The sequence below is a fragment of the Columba livia genome, chromosome Z (assembly GCF_036013475.1).
Source record: "Columba livia isolate bColLiv1 breed racing homer chromosome Z, bColLiv1.pat.W.v2, whole genome shotgun sequence".
Classification (NCBI taxonomy): Eukaryota; Metazoa; Chordata; class Aves; order Columbiformes; family Columbidae; genus Columba; species Columba livia.
In genome coordinates this window covers 11125243-11142976 of record NC_088642.1, presented here as the reverse complement: position 1 = coordinate 11142976, position 17734 = coordinate 11125243, and positions in this window count along the sequence as shown.

The following is a 17734-nucleotide window of genomic DNA, read 5'->3' as shown; positions in this document are numbered from 1 at the left end:
TTGCATAAGCCTGCTTAACCATCCTGACAAAAGGAAAACCAAACACATCAAAGCTTTTCCCAACTAATTAGTCCCCAGTGTGGCAACAATTGCCTTTGAGTCCTTTGATGTTTCTTCATCTTGTGGATTTGGTCCTGAAGTGGCATCCATACATTCAGGATGTGAACACAGCACTCTATCGACATGTCCAAGACTTCACATGCTAACTAGTGGTTTTTCTGCTACACTTATGGTATTATTCTGCATTATCTCTTGCAACCTATTAAATAGCTCTTCAGCACAGATACATTTAAAGACAAAGATTCCTTGTTCAGCTTGTCACATTCACTCTTTTCCAAAGGGAAAAGATTTGAGTCATAGACATAGCGAGAGAAAGAGAGGTGGTTCCCTAATACAGAGTCCCCCTTACAGGTGTACAAAGTCAATTCTGTATCTGTAAGTTCTGTTCTGGCAGAACCGAGTTCATTACCATCATCATACATGTTAATAAACCTGAACTTGTTTTGATGGTAATCAGAGACAGTTTCTTTATCTGGACAGCTACCATAGCTCCCCATAACTTTTTCCAAAACCCATGCCATCTCTAGATTTGAACACTGGTATTTCCAGCCTTCCCTGCAGCATCAGGGCTTCTATAACACTTTAGAGTTTCAAAGTTGGCCGCTGTCACCACTGCTAGAAGGAGTGACCAGTTAACCAACTTCTCCATAGTGCTGTAAGAGAATACAAAACTCATCTCAGGCTTAGAAATGGGGCTTTTGGCTAGACATCAGGGTTTATTCACCAAGCGTTAATTCAATGGATTTTCCAACACCCGTCCAGAGCTTCTCAGGCATATAAGCCTCTGGGTTTTGCCAGCCTTGTGGGCACAACGCCAGCTGAAGGCAGCTTCACCATGATAGGTTTTCCCTGGTGTGTTTCTGTGGAGGCTGGTTCTTTAAATTGTTTGACATAGAATCACTGTCTATTGGTGGCTTCTTGTGGCAAAATGCCCTGATCTGAGAGCTTCCATGACCCCCCCCCAGTGGATTTTAACAATAAGGACTGCTTGCGTCAGACCTGTGGCCCAAACGGGTCATGAAATATCAGTATGTTTTTCATGATATCATTAGTTCACTCAGCCATCCTGTTGCGTTGGGGTTGGTACGGTGTATGGAACATCCACTTAATACCTTTGCCTCAAAAACAACCTTGAACCACAGTGGCCATGAAAGGGATTCTGTTGTCACTTTGAATATTCTCAGGGTTAGGTAGAGAACTAAACCACTCATGCAATATTCGCACTGTTTGATAAAACAACAAGGGTCTGTCCAGCCCTTGTGGTCTCTTTTGCAATGTGCCACAACAGGAAGCATGCTCTGAGAAGCCACATTCTACCTTGAAAGAATCCTGTGGGTGCAGCAGGCCCAGCCCCTGACAGATTTTAAATTTGTCTTTCAGAATGTTACAGGCCTTCTTATGCTGTGAGTTCCAATTGCATTTCCTCCTCTTCCAAAGCAGGTCATATGGAGGGCAGGCAATCACCAAAAGTCCTGGTAGGTGTTTTCACCAGTACTCCAATGTGCCCAACAGCTGTTGAACCTTGGCTTTGATTTCCGGGGTCTGCCACTTCTCCATGCCCGACAGGGCATCAGCAGGTGCTGCAATAGCTCCCATGATCTACCAAGCCCTCAGGAATTCTGTTTCCTGCCTAGGACCTTGGCATTTGGAAGGTGGAATATCTAATTCAGTGTTTTGTCACTAGGTTCCTGATAGTCTCAGCTACCTGCCCAAGCTCTTCCTTGTTGTGTCCATCCACCAAGATGTCATCTATATACTAAGATATGTGAATGTCCAATGGCACTTTCACAGTCTCAAGGAGCACAGCTAAGATATTGTGGGCAACAGTGGGAGAGTGTTTATCCCTTGTGAAAGCCAAGCAGAAGTGTATTGTCTCCCTTCCCAGAGAAAGGCAAATTGGGGTTTGCCTTCCTCCCTTAGGGAAATAATGAAAAACGTATCTTTGGCATTTTGTATTCCCTCCGCTGACTCTAACAATCCTTTTCTTAGACTCACTCTGAGTCTCCACTACCCACCTGTCTCACCATCTCTTAACAACACTGCAGACTCCATCTGTCCCACTCTGTGTGAAAACTGAATTTTCCATTCACTAAGCTGAGGACCTGTCCCTGGGCTGCACAGGCAATAGCTCAGGGTTTCTCACCTGTTTTAATAAGAGGTTGCAGGTAATTGGAACTACTTTTCTCAGAGTCTCCCCAGACTTCTCCATCCTGATCCTTGGAATCTGCACTCACATAAACTTTCAACTTCAGGCAATGCGGGGGGCTGCCCCACTTGTGCCAGCACAATCTCGGCCCTTGGTTCCAATGTGAGTGTCTGCTCTCTCTTTGCTATTCTGACTTTATACAGTCTATCTCCAATTATCTCTTTTAAGCTGGCACACAGGCCGGCACACAGAATAGCACACAGGGTAGCACACGTGGTTGTGATGACCTGAGAACTGATTCATTTCTCTTCCACCTACTGTATACAAGGGCAGAAGAATTACAGCTGTGGCTCCACAATAATTCCTCCAGTTTTGGTTCTCTGCCCACTATGCTAATTTAAATGTTGCAGGAGCTCCCCAAAAATGAATTTAAGCAGGTGATACGCTCCAAACAGACTTTATTCTAACCAGAACTGTTTAATGCAGAACCAGCTAGAAATGGGGTTTATCCGGAATTATTCAACAGTCTGACACTATTATAAAACACAGATTCAGATACTGTCTAGGAGTTTGGTTACTACATAGATGATTCTGACTCAAAGGATCAGATCCCAGAACTCTAGAATGATGATTCAAAATGTTTGTCTTCCTATTCATAAAAAGTAAAGACTCTCAAGGGTACCTAGAAGAGGACTCACCAATAAGGCAAGGTGTCTCAGTCCTCGAGGAACTTGCCTTACATGCCATCCCAGTCTCAGGAGGGGAGTCGTTGACTGCAGACTGGCTGTCCGAGAAAGGCCAACTCAACAAATGTCTCCAGCAAATTCCATTTATACCCTAGGTTGAATGTGAGCTGTGGTCATTTATAGTAGTGGTCTAGAAACTTCTCTCAGCCAAGGCCTTTCTTTGTTCAAGGACCTTGTGTGTTGACATGCGGTATTTGCATGACCATGCTGGTCTATTGGTGTAGAAGTTTCTGTTGCTTTCAGGATGGGCTTAGGGGAGCAGGACATGAGGAGTGCACAGCCACAATACCATAATTTGGAAAATGGCTGTTAAGGGAATAGACTACCTTAGCTTCTTCAATTCTTTGGTATACTGGTTCTTACAGAACTTGTTTAGAAACTGAACACATACAATTTGCATAGCATAATGTAAGTTTGCCTAGCATAAGATCTGCAAGCTGTGAACTTCTGAATTCCAGGCCTCGTTAAGCAAAAAAGGCCTCAGAAGATAAGGGGACGTTCATCCCTAGAGGTAAGTAAAGGAGTAGAGCAGTGTATAAAAGGGGGTGAAACAGTAGGAAGATTTAGTTATTGCTTAGAACTTAAGCAACTGAAAGTGAGGTCTTTGATTGACAGCCCTCCTGACGAAAACCAAGAGATCCAATCAAAAGTCTCTGTCACGGGAAACCTAGGGAAAAGAACTTTCTGAACAATGGCTAAACAAATTACAAGCCTCCCTGTGTGTAAAATATTGTTGGACCACATGTGATAGAATGAAATACATCTCTTTCTTTTACATATAGATATGCTAACCAAATGTGAAAAATTTCCCTAAATCTAAAACTGGAATATGGACTATCTGTTTATAGACTGTGTGCACATACACAGGTACGTCTCAAGAAGAGCCAGAGGGCATGAATGCATTGCAAAGACCAAGTTTTATTTTAGTTACCACTCTACTGGGGGATCTCTGAAGTAGCACCTGAGCTCCCAGGCAGAAGTAACACAAGCGGGGACACAAGTGTTGGTCAGTTCAGCCCTGGCTAGAAGATCACTGGGTCTGCTCCTCTTGCCTGTATTTCAAGGCTTCAGGCAGATGCAGCCTCCTACTCTTTCCTACAACAAAACAGGAATCTCAGACATAGTGATAAGTTGTCTAGAGTTTCTCACAGGCCCATGTTATCTAACAAAGAGGTTCTACTCATCAAGCACACAAGGTCAGTAAAATAATCAGTGTGATGTATGTGCTTTTTCAACAGACAGCTGCAAGTCACTTGAGTGTATTTACAGTTAACCAACCTCCTCGCCAATCTTGCACTACATTCCCAGACACGGACACAGAGGGAAGATGTGACCATGCCAACACTCTGTGGGGTGATGGATGAATTTAGTCACAGGATGGCAAGCAGTTGTACAGACAGGCCCAGGGCCACCTGGTGATACCAAGACAAGATGATTTCATGTTCTCACCTTGATTACAAGTGATGTTGCTTTGATCACAAAGGCAGTGAGTAGAAATGAACTGGCTTTCCTCATCTGGTGATCAGTAGACAGGCCAGCATTATGTTCCTGCCTAGGGGACAAATGTTCTTGTCTTGATCAAGGGCTATATGTCCTCACCACTGCTGGAACAAGTCTCTTTATGGGGGAGAAAAGTGTTGCAACATGATGACCTAAGACATTTGCTAAAATAAGTCTACAGAAAACCCAGATACCATCCATCATGATGCAGAGGAGATACATCATATCGTAGAAAGTGTGAAGAAAGATGGAAAATATCAATGGTAGGAAGTCGTGTCCTGGTGGTCTCTGCCAGCAACTGGAGCTTCAAAATTTATGCTACATTCTGTCATGACTGTAGTGACTCTTGTAATACTCTGTTTGTTGTTCAACATCGCTTTATAAATTATTTGGTATACTGCTTCTTACAGAAAGTGTTTAGATCTTGCTGGTATCTTGGATCTTGAAGAAGAGGTAGGTGAGGAGGTGGTACCAAGCCTGCCTACAAGATCACACAGGAAGAGGCGGTTGACTTCACAACTTAAGACTGCCTCTGATAAGAAAGAAAGAATGGTGATTGTAATAGGAAATTCCCTTCTGAAAGGAACAGAGGGCCCAATGTGCACAGTTGACCCTCATCTTAGGGAAGTTTGTAGTCTACCTGGAGCCCAGATCAAGGATATCGCTAGAGAGCTCCCCAGACTGGTGCACCCGACAGACTACTACCCGCTGCTGGTTTTCCAGACAGATGGGGAGGAAGCTGCTTCCCATAGTCTGAGGGGAATGAAGAACGATTTCAAGGTCTTGGGAAGGATGGTGAAAGACACAGGGGCTCAAGTGATCTTCTCTTCACTCCTTCCATCTTCAAGTGATGATGTGGGATGGAATAGGAAAATTCAATCTCTAAATGGTTGACTCCAAGACTGGTGCTACAGGCAGGGCTTTGAATTTTTTGATAATGGCTGGTTTTATAAGACTCCAGTCTGGACAGTGTTATGAGGGAAAGGTTTATCTTGCAGGGGCAAAAGGATGCTGGGGCAGGAATTAGCTGGGCTCATTTGGAGAGCTTTAAACTAGGCTCGAAGGGGGATGGGGTTGTAGCTGGGCTTGTCCCAGTGGGGCAACATTCTAAAACTGATGAGGACTGGGTGGCCTCCTATGCTCCTAAGGAGCAATTGGTGTGCTCTGCTTGGTCCCTGAAATGCCTGTACACCAGTGCACGCAGCATGGGGAATAAGCAGGAGGAGTTAGAATCCTGTGTTCGGTGGGGAGATGATGATCTGGTGGCAACTACAGAAACATGGTGGGACAGTTCACATGACTGGAATGTGGTCATGAATGGCTATGCCCTTTTCAGGAAAGACAGGCCAGCCAGGCGTGGTGGTGGTGGAGTTGCTCTCTGCGTGAGAAAGCAACTACAATGTACCAAATTCTGCCCAGGAGCAGATGAGGAGCGAGTTGAGAGTGTATGGGTCAGAATTAAGGGGCAGGCTGGCAGGGGTGATACTGTTGTAGGTGTCTATTACAGGCTGCCAGATCAGGCTGAGAAAGTTGATGAGACCTTCTACAGACAGCTGAGAGTGGCCGCACAGTCACAGGCCCTGGTTGTTGTGGGTGATTTTAACTTCCCTGATGTTTGCTGGAAGGACCATTCAGCCAGCCAGCCACAGTCCAGGAGGTTCCTCCAGTGCATTGATGATAACTTCCTCATGCGGATGGTGGAGGAGCCAACTAGGAGAGGTGCACTGCTGGATCTCGTCCTCACTAACAAGGAGGGTCTGGTCGAAGCAGTAAAGGTTGAGGGCTGCCTGGGTTGCAGTGACCACGAGATGGTGGAGTTCAGGATCTTGTGTGGCAGGAACAGAATAGCAAGTAGAATTTCAACCCTGGACTTTAGCAGGGCTAACTTTGGCCTTTTCAAGCAATTGCTGGGGGAAATCCCATGGGCAAGACTGCTTGAAGGTAAAGGGGCCCAAGATAGCTGGGTGGCATTCAGCGATTGCTTCTTCCACGCTCAGGATCAGAGCATCCCCACACGTAGGAAGTCAAGGAAGGGAGCCAGGAGGCCTGCGTGGTTGAATAGGGATCTGTTGGGTATGCTCAAGCGGAAGAGGAGAGTTTACAGGTCATGGAAGCAGGGGCTGGCCACTTGGGAAGAATATAAGGCTGCTGTTAGAGGATGTAGGAAGTCAGCTAGGATAGCCAAGGCCTCCTTAGAATTAAACCTGGTGAAAGGGGTCAAGGACAGCAAAAAGAGCTTTTTCAAATACATAGCAGATAAACCTAATACCAGAGGCAATGTAGGCCCACTGATGAATGGGGTGGGTGCCCTGGTGGCAGAAGATACAGAGAAGGCAGAATTACTGAATGCCTTCTTTGTCTCTGTCTACTCTGCCGGAGGCTGTCCTGGGGATCCCTGTACCCCTGAGACCCCAGAGGAAGCCAGGTCAATGGAGGAGTTTGCTTTAGTCGATGAGGACCGGGTTAGGGAGCAATTAAATAGTCTGGACATCCATAAATCCATGAGTCCAGATGGGATGCATCCGTGGGTGCTGAGGGAGCTGGCTGAAGTAATTGCTAGACCGCTCTCCATCATCTTTGCCAAGTCTTGGAAACGGGAGAGGTGCCCAAGGATTGGAGGAAAGCAAATGTCACTCCAGTCTTCAAAAAGGGCAAGTAGGAGGACCCAGGTAATTATAGACCAGTCAGCCTCACCCCTGTCCATGGGAAAGTAATGGAACAGCTTATCCTTGGTGCCATCTCAAGGCATATCAGGGATAAGAGGGTTATTAGGGGCAGTCAGCATGGCTTTACCAAGGGTAAGTCATGCTTGACCAACCTCATAGCCTTTTATGAGAATGTAACAAGGTAGATGGATGATGGCAGAGCGATGGATGTGGTCTACCTTGACTTCAGTAAAGCCTTTGGCACAGTCTCCCACAGCATCCTCACAGCTAAATTGAGGAGGTGTGGCCTAGACAATGGAGTAGTGAGGTGGGTTGCAAACTGGCTTAAGGAGAGAAGCCAGAGAGTGGTAGTCAATGGTGCGGAGTCTAGTTGGAGGCCAGTATCTAGTGGAGTGCCTCAGGGGTCAGTACTGGGGCCAATATTATTCAATATATTCATTAACGATTTGGACGAGGGAATTGAGTGTACTATCAGCAAGTTTGCTGATGACACTAAGCTGGGAGGAGTGGCTGACATGCCAGAAGGCTGTGCTGCCATCCAGCGGGATCTGGACAGGCTGGAGAGTTGGGCGGGGAATAACCTGATGAAATTTAACAAGTGAAAGTGTAGAGTCCTGCATCTGGGCAGGAGCACCCCCAGGTTCCAGTATAGGCTGGGGAATGACCTATTAGAAAGCAGTGTAGGGGGAAGGGACGTGGAGGTCCTGGTGGACAACAGGATGACCATGAGCCAGCACTGTGCCCTTGCGGCCAGGAAGGCCAATGGCATCCTGGGGTGTATTAGAAGCGGGGTGGTTAGTAGATCGAGAGATGTTCTCCTTCCCCTCTACTCCGCCTTGGTGAGACCACATCTGGAATATTGTGTCCAGTTCTGGGCCCCTCAGTTCAAGAAGGACAGGGAACTGTTGGAGAGGGTCCAGCGTAGGGCAACAAAGATGATTAAGGGAGTGGAGCACCTCCCTTATGAAGAAAGGCTGAGGGAGCTGGGTCTCTTTAGTCTGGAGAAGAGGAGACTGAGGGGTGACCTTATTAATGTTTATAAATATGTAAAGGGTGAGTGCCACAAGGATGGAGCCAGGCTCTTCTCGGTGTCAGTGATAGGACAAGGAGTAATGGGATCAAGCTGGAATACAAGAGGTTCCACTTAAAATTGAGAAGAAACTTCTTCTCAGTGAGGGTGACAGAGCACTGGAACAGGCTGCCCAGGGAGGTTGTGGAGTCTCCTTCACTGGAGACATTCAAACCTGCCTGGACATGTTCCTGTGTGACCTCACCTGGGCGTTCCTGCTCCAGCAGGGGGATTGGACTAGATGATCTTTTGAGGTCCCTTCCAATCCCAGACATACTGTGATACTGTGATACTGTGGTATAGAATTCACTTAGCATAACTAAGTTTTCTTCGTACAACTCCTGCAAGCTGTGAGCTTCTGAACTTCCTGCTTTGTTAAGCCAAAAAGGCCTCAGGAAATAAGGGGACCTGCATCCCTGGAGCTAAGTATAGGAACAGAATGACATCTAAAAGGAGGTGAAACAAAACCAACTTTTGGTAATTGCTTAGAACATATTTTTCTCCAGCTGAAGGTGCAAGATAGCATCTGAAAGTCAGAAATTTGATTGACAGCCCTCCTGACAAAAAACAAGAAGTCCACCGAAGAGTGTCATTCATGGGAACCCTAGGCAAAAGAAACTTTCTGAACAATGGTTAAACGACATATAAAACCTCCCAATGTGTAAATTGTACTGTTGAATCACATTTGACAGAATATCATACATCTCTTTCTTTTACATATAGATATGCTAAGCAAATGTGAAAAATTTCCCTAAATCTAGAAGGGGAATACAGCATTATCTGTCTATTGACACAGAGGCAAGTGGTGACCACACCACCACTCTGTGGAGCGATGGATTGACTTTAGTCATATGGTGGAACGTGGTGCTACAGACCACCCTGGCGCCACCTGATAATCTCAAGAAAAGATGTCATTGTGTTCTCCACTTGATTACAAGTCTTGTTGCTTTGATCATGAGGGCAGCAAGTTGTGGGACGGGATTTGGCTGGCCTCAGCAAAACTCCCAGCACTTATCAGTTGGTAAAAGGAGATGTGCTGGAACTTGTTGGTCACAGGCCATGGGAAGGATAGAGGCGAGAACCTTAATTAGAAGGAGTGAAGAGTGCTGATTCTATGTTTAAACAAGGTTCACAAGTTAATAAGGTTGTCCTGTAAAAAGGGGACTCTTGTTTTTGCACAGGGAAGATTGCTTGAGTTGGGGTGGTAACTGTTTGAGAAGGTGTCTTGGCATTAGCCAATCTGTAAATGTCTAGTGTGCAATGTAGACCAATCAGCTCGAAGCACGTTGCTGAGGAAAAGTATAAAAGTATGTGAAGCACACTAATAAAGCGGACATTTTGTTTGCATCAAACTGTGTCCCTTCTCTCAATCACGGCAGCAAGTAGGAATGAACTGGCCTTCCTCACCTGGTGATCAGTAGACAGGCCAGCATTATGGTCCTGCCTAGGGGACCAATGTCCCTGTCTTGATCAAAGGGTGGAGTGAGTTGGGACAATTAAGAGCTCCTCACTTGGTGATCGTATGGCAAACCAACATGGTTCTTGTCGTGATCAGAAAGTGAGATGGGACCATGAGGTGCCACCTGATTGCATTTGAAACTCTGACCAATGGGATCGTTGCCCAGTCTGGTAAGTGTCAGGGCTACCTGGTGCAAAATGTGGCAGGAATGGAAAGATACTGACCAAAGTCAATCATCTTGCAATCCTATAAATAATGGTCCTAAAGTGAGACAATTTGAGCTGCTCTGGATCTCAACGTGACGTTACCCAGTGTCTCACCATGACTGGGACGCCTCTCAGGGTCCATTTCTTGGAGACTCAATGATTGTCTATTGACAATTTAATGTAGCTTCAATGATCAACTGCTGATCGTTTTATGAAGATTGAAAGCCTAATTTTGGGCCGCTGGTGATTGTCATCTGATGAAGGTGAACACAAAAAAGTGAGCAATTTTTAATACTCATGAAAGGGAAATTTCGATCACAGGCTAACGTGTATGTGCCATTTGATTTTAGGACTGCTTTTTCTATCTATTTGTCTGCTTGTGTGTGTGTCTCTCAGTTTACCGTTTTTGTGAAAGTGTGTGTTTCAGTTAAAAAATCCTGCTGTAAATTTAGCATGACTCTCGTGGCTATTTTTGATCAATTGTAATAAATTTCACTTATATCACTCTTGTAAAATGGCTGATGATTAAACGCTACTAATAATTAAACAATGTACCCTCGTAATCTATGACAAGGCTTCCCTGGCACCTCACAGGAGGCCCTGGATCCTGCAGGTCAGTGGCTGCCAGGACTGATGTTTAGCCGGGGAATATCCCTCTCAGGGGACCATTGTCCCCTCTGTCAACTGTTTACCACCCCTCTGCCTAGCCTGGGATCACAGAATCACAGAATCACAGAATCGACTGGGTTGGAAAAGACCTCAGAGATCATTGAGTCCAACCCTTGGTCCAACTCTAGTCCGTTTAGTAGATCATGGCACTAAGTGCCATGTCCAATCTCAGTTTAAAAACCTCCAGGGATGCTTAGGGGTTCCAAGGACCCTCAACCCCAAGGCATCCCAGGGCTGGTCACAGCACACGGCCACATCCCACTCCTCCTCAGACCTTCAGTCTGTTGTCCTGCGACGTGCTGGCTAAGCTGGTGCACACTGGAGCTCTTAGGGAGATCACCAAGGGGCTGCTGGAGTAATCAGAGACAACAGGGGAATACTGATGAGTTACCTCATAAGAAAGAAGATGGTTTCCCCTAAGAAGGTGACACAGTTGACAACCCAGCTGAAATGCCTCTATACAAATGTACACAACATGGGCAACAAACAGGAGCTAGAAGCCCTAGCTGGTGCTGCTGTAGAGCTACAACCTAGTTAGCGTTACTGAAGCGTGGTGGGATGAATCCCATGACAGGATTGCTGCGATCAATGGCTCAAGGCTGTTCAGAGTTGACAGGCAAGGAAGGTTGTGAGGAAGGGTTGTCCTCTCAGTCAAGAAATTAACAGTTGTCTCTGAAGAATAGCCACAAGCAGGTTGAAAGCTTATGGGTAAGAATCAGAGACTAACACAAGAAAGGGAACATTGTGGTTGGTATCTCCTACAGACTACCTGATCAGGGGGAGACTATTGATGAAGCGTTCATACTCCAGCTACAGGAGACATCACACTCCTATATCCTCCACCTCCTGGGGGACATCAACCACCCAACATCTTCTGGAAAAGTAGCAGGGTGAGCTGCAGGCAATCCAGGAGTCTCCTGGAGCGCACAGAAGACAACTTTCACAGCCAGGTAATAGACAGCCCTACCAGAGGGTATGCCATATGGGATGTGACGGTTATCAACACAGTGACATCAAGATTAGAGACAGCCTGGGCTGCAGAGGTCATGCAGTGGTGGAATTTGCAGTTCTGAGAGTTCTGGGAGAGGTGAAGAATAAAGTCGGGACCCTGAATTTTAGGAAAGCTGAGTTCCAGCTCTTCACTCTTCAAGGAGTTGATCAAGAGAACCACCTGGGAAACTGCCCTCAGGGACAAGGGAGCAGAACAGAGCTGGCAGATCTTTAAGGATCTGGTTAAGAGATTTGGTTATGTGGGGAAATCAAACACCCAGGTTAAGGGAAGGTGTGGGCTGATGTCCATCATTATTTTTTAATATTTTTATGGGATATCATCCATCCCAGGCCAATGTCAACCTGTTAATGAGAGCACTGTTTTATCTAAACAAGAAAGATAAGATAATTGAAAAGCGTGTGAAATTAACCCTACAGGCAGGGGAAAAACTGACTACCTGCCCTCAGGTATCCTAATTGGGATTATAATAATCAAACAGAGAGAGATAACTGCTTAAAATCTGATAAATGCAATTAGAGCTTGTGAGGAGGCAAGAGTAAATTGAACTAAGGTACAGAAATGGATACAGAAGCCAGAGGAACACCTTGGTGACTAGTGGGGAAGATTGTGACAGGCTTTGTTTTTGTTCTTGTTTTGATCACAAGGGCAATGAGTAGAAATGAACTGGCCTTCCTCACCTGGTGATCACTACACAGGCCAGGATTATGCTCCTGCACACAGGAAAAATGTTCTTGTCTTGATCAAAGGCTGTAAGGTCTTACCCTTGTTGAAATGACTCTCATAGTTGTGAGAGAAGTGTTGCAACATGATGACCTGAAACAATTGCTAAAACAAATACAGAACAGTCAACAGAAAGCCTAATCACCATCCACCATGATGCAGAAGAATACACCATGCATCATAGGAGTGAAGAATGATGGAGAACGTGGATGGTGGAAAATCCTTTTGAGATGGTCTCTGACAGCAGATGAAGCATTAAACCTTATGCTACACCCTATCATGATTTTAATGATTCTTGCAATACTATAATTTTGTTTGAGTTTCATTTCTATATCAAAGTTTGGAGAATGGCGGTTATGGAGTAGGTTTCATTAGCTTCTTGAATTATTTGATATACTGCTTCTTATAGAACTTGTTTACAAAAAGTTTATCTACAACTCACTTGGCATAACTTCAGTTTGCTAAGCATAAGTTCTGAAAGCTTTGAACTTCTTAACTTCCTGCCTCGTTAAGCAAAAAAGGCCTCAGTAGATACAGGGAGCTGCATCTCTGGAGGTAAGTAAAGGAACAGAATCGACCCTTAAAGGTGATGAAGCAGAACCTTGTTTTGGTCCATGCTGATAACTTATTTTTCTCTAGCTGTAGGTGCAAAATAGCAACTGAAGGTCAGGACTTCCATCGGCAGCCTGCTGTATAAAAAACAATGTATCCAGTGAAGAAGAGGGAGAATGACTGGTGGACAAGGAATTGGCTGGATTGTCACAATCCAGAGGGTATTGGTCAATGGATTAATGCCTGGATGGACACCACTGAGAAGTGATGTCCCTCAGGGGTCCATATTGGGACCAGTACTGTCTAATGTCTTCTTCAATAGCATAGTCAGTGGGTTTGAGTGCAGCAGGTTTGTGGATGAAACCAAGATGTGCTTGACATATGTGAAAAGTTGGGTTGGCATCTGGAGTGACTTGGGCAAGTTTGAGAAGTGGGCGCATGGGAGCCTCATGAGGTTCAACAAGGTCAAGTGGAAGGTCCTGCATCTGTGTCAGGGAACCCCCAGTATCAATATAGGCTGGGGGATGAAGGCATTGAGAGCAGCCCTGCTAGGAAGGACTTGGTGGTACTGGTGAATGAAACTTGGAGATGAGCCAGCAATGTGCACTTGCAGCCCAGATGGCCAATTGTTTCTTGGGCTGTATGGTCAAGAAGCGTGGCCAGCAGGTCAAGGGAACAGGTTGTGCAGAGAGGTGGTGGATGCCCCATCACTGGAAACATTCAAGGCCGGGCTGGTTAGCGCTCTAAGAGATGTAGTCTAGTTGAAGCATATTGCAGGAGGATTGGACTAGATAGCCTTTGAAGATGCCTTCCACTGCAAACTGTTCTATGATTCTGTGAGAACCTACAGTCTGATTTTGCAATAGCTCCGGAATGATGTATGGGGAAGGGAGGCTTGGATTGTGGGGTATAATTGCCTATGGACTGGTAGCATGGCACCACTCTGCACCCAGGGGACAGCACAGCATGGCCTGGAGCTGCCTCTCAGGCTACCTTTACCTTCCTGACAGCAGTGGTACAGGGGCCAAGCAGTGCCAGGGTGAGCAAGTGGCAACAGCAGAGGCTCCCCATGGTACCAGCAGCAGAGGTGGTGGCCATGTGCAGTTCTTGGACTTTGTCTGTGCTGCTGCTCTGCATTTCCTTGGCTGTTTTTGTAGTGGAGGGGGCTACAACTGGGCAGTAGACGCTCATGCTGGGCCTCCTGCCGAAGGCCACCCTAGTGCAAAACAGGCCACTGGACACCATGCCAGACTGAGCGTGGTCCTACTTACTGGGCAAGGTGAGTATCCCAAGAGAGCATGGTGGAGTGGAGAGGGCTGAGATGGAGAAGCCTTGGCTATATGGGGGTGTTATGGCAGGGGAGACACACTGGACTTTAGGGACAGTGACGAGAAAGGCCATGGGATGCCATGGAGCAGATGCAGGAACATGAACACTGAGCCACAACACAAGTCGGGTGTGTGCTTGAAGTGAAGCTTTATTATTAGAAGCAGGTGGTGGGGCAGGAGAGAGGGTCTGCACCCCTGCCACTTCTGTGGCAATCCTATACAATTCCACCCTGTGGGGACACAGAGGGAGGAGACATAAGGGTGGGAAGTGCACCCTTGCACAAGGCACACGCAACCTCCCGGTGCCAAACACCCACCAAACACCGACACAGCTCCAAGCAGAGCTTACACCATGACAGGATACCCAGGGATGTCCTATGTGAGTATCTCATCCTCAGTCACCCCCACACTGTCAGCAGCTCTGCTGGGTGCTCACTTCTGTGGAGTGGGAAAGCCTGAACCTGGAGATGCACAGGGGACTCTTATGTGGTGGTGACATGAGGCTCACATGATGGGTTTCCAGTTGTCCAAGTGTGACCGCTTGAGCCAGGTGGTCTTATGAAGTTCTTTACCTGTCTCGTCCATGAAGCACTGGCCCATGAAGACAGGGATGGAGCCTGTGGGATGAAGCAGGAGGTGGAGATGAGTGTGTCAGGGCTGCAGGTCAGTGCTGAGCTGTGCCTCAGGGATGGGGACAGCAGACCTGGCCTGTCCCTGACCTCTGGAGACAGCAGTGATTGTGAAAGTGGTCAGGAGGGATCAGAGGGCTGTGGGTCTCCCATGGAGATGGGCAGACAGTAGTGGGATCAACCCCCAGGGCATCCTGTGTGCCTGGGACTGGGAGGTGACACCAGCCAAGGAATTCTAGGGTCAAGGATGGAAAAACATCAGCGACATCACAGGAGGAGGGCAGGAGCGCCTCATGATTACCACATGGAGGGGCACGAGAGCCCTGGTGTCCCCAGAGGATAGGCAAAGGAACATTGAGAAGAGCACTGGAAGGGCAGGGGAGCTCTGTGGACATCAGAAGCAGGCAGTGGAGGTATGGGGAAACCACAGAGATGGCAAGAGATTTTTGGGGACATAACAAGAAGGGCAAAAGAGCTCTGGAGACATCACAGAGAGGGCAGGGGAGTTCTGGGGGAATTGCAGGAATGGCAGGGGAACATTTTGGGCATCACTGGAATGACAGGGTGTTGTCATTTTCACTTAAAAGAATGAGTCCTGTCTGCAATCGCTATCCTAAAAACATGCAAATTTTTTCAGTTTTAGGTCAGTCTGACAAAGATAAGAGTGTCTTGCAAAACACCCGATCAGAGAGACTGACCTTGCAGCTCTAGACATTTTGGAGCTGCACAATAATTTGGGTCTTGTTTTAACGCATGTCTCAAGACTGTTGGATAAAGTGTCCTTTAGCTGAACTTTGCTTATTATACACTAAATTGATTATGTAACCAATATGCAAAGTTGTAATGAATTTGCTCTTTAGGACTACCCTGAGCAGTGACATGATTTTGTATGTAATGGCTGTTACTTTTATTGATAGCATGCTGGCTTCATTCCAACATCCAGACTTGCACAACTCTGTAATAAATAATATCTCATCTCTGTGTGCTACACTTTAGTTCATTTGTATGCACACAGATAAAGAACCCTGTTTTGGGGACAACAGTTGTGGCAACCCTGATAGGATGCTGTTAAGAGCCTTATCCGGTCCAGCTTACTGAAAACAGCGGGGAGCTGGACTCCAGCTAGCACCGATCTGCTGAATGGGGACTCCAGCGGTTTCTCTCCCTGGCTGGATGGTGAGCAGCTCTAAGGTGCAATGCTGCAATTGAGATAACATCTTGAATAAGTGTAATTGTGATCAGTTTGCATATTTGAATTTGGTTTGCATATCTGAGCTCAGTATTTGGTTTGCGTATTTGAATATGGTTGCATGCACTTGGTATTTGGAATAAATCTCCATGTAAGTCGGCTCACTGAGGGCCGCATTAGGAGAGATCTGCTACATGCAGATGCAAAAAAGTGTATGCACACTTGGTATTTGTTTGCATATTCGTATTTGTTACCAAAAGAAATGCATTTGGGAACAGTTCCTCTACTGAAAACTGTCTTGCTCACCCTTAGGATGCACCCTTACGTATTAGAGTAAATTTGTGAGGGCATCCTCCTCTGGTAAAAGAAAGCTTGAAATGGTATCATATTTAATTGTGGCCTTTCTATAAATTGGATATTGAGGAAAAATGGCATGAACATGGAATTCTAAGTTATGGTACTATATTGCAACCGATATTGTTCTGTAAAAGTTTGAAAAAACTGAATGAAGTACAGTACTGAATGTTATTTGTTCTTATTGTTAAGCAACAATTTTGAGATCTGAAAAAAATCTAAGTTGTTAAACTCTGTTTTGTACAGAATCTTTGCACTAGCTGGAGATATGAAAAAGAAAACTTAATGAAGTGATGGATGTGTAACTGGGTATCATTTTCTTTAAAAGCTGCTAGAATATGGACTGATTCGGATCCAGAAAATGAAAATAAATTACGTTTAATATGTTGTTTATTGACAACCTTAAGAAATTGCAGAAAGTTGGTGGGGCTGGAGGAGTAATTCTTGCTCAAGTACTTGGAATTGCCTATAAACTGTATAATAGCAAGAATGAAATGGAAATGTAATAAACAAATACATAGATAAATAAATAAGAAAAATTAGAAGTATAGAAATAAAACCCAGGCCTCTGCTGTACAGTTTGAGCTTAAACTTCAGGCCTGTGCTGTGCTGCACTGATTCCTCCACTGCAGGATAAACTCATCAGCTCACTGTAACAGAGCATCCTGCCAGGCAGCTCCTACTCTGTACCAGAGATAACACCGCCTGTGTGGCCTTATCTGTGTCTAAAAGTGCACTGAGAAGCCCTCATGTGAATATCCTTTTAAAAAAGAGTAATTTTACTGTAAATATATATATATGTTTTTGAAAGCTGACTGCTCACTACTAAGGAGGCACCAGTAAATGGAGGCAGAACCTTCCTCAGTGGCAGATGTATTGTGGCTAGAGAACTGTGATACTGAAGGAAGGGACGGGGGTGAATTTACAGGCATCCACAGCAGATCCCTTGTTTCCAACAAAGCTGGGGAATGAAACTATGGATTTTTAGGTAGACACCGGAGCAACGTATTCTGTAGTAGCTGTTGCAAAGGACCTATTAGCAAATTCACCATGCCAGTTCTTGGGGTCACAGAAAAGATAGAGTGAAGGCTGTTTTTGAAACCAATGGAATGCCAAACTAGGAACAAAATTTTAAAACACTAACTCTTGTGTATGCCAGAATGCCCTATGCCTCTCTTACATGGAGATTTGTTAAGTAAATTGCAAGCTTTAACAACGTTTCCTGAGAACTCTGTTCAGCTGCATCTCCCACAAGAAAATGCTTGGAAGGCACAGATCTATTTGCTGCAGTTAAAACAGCAAAGTGAGCAAGAAATCTCTAAGGAAAATTTGGATGTCATATTTCCACTAGTATGAACAGCTGAAGTACCTGGTAAAGCCAACACTACACCGATAAAAGTAGAACTGAAACAGAACTTCAAGCCAGTAA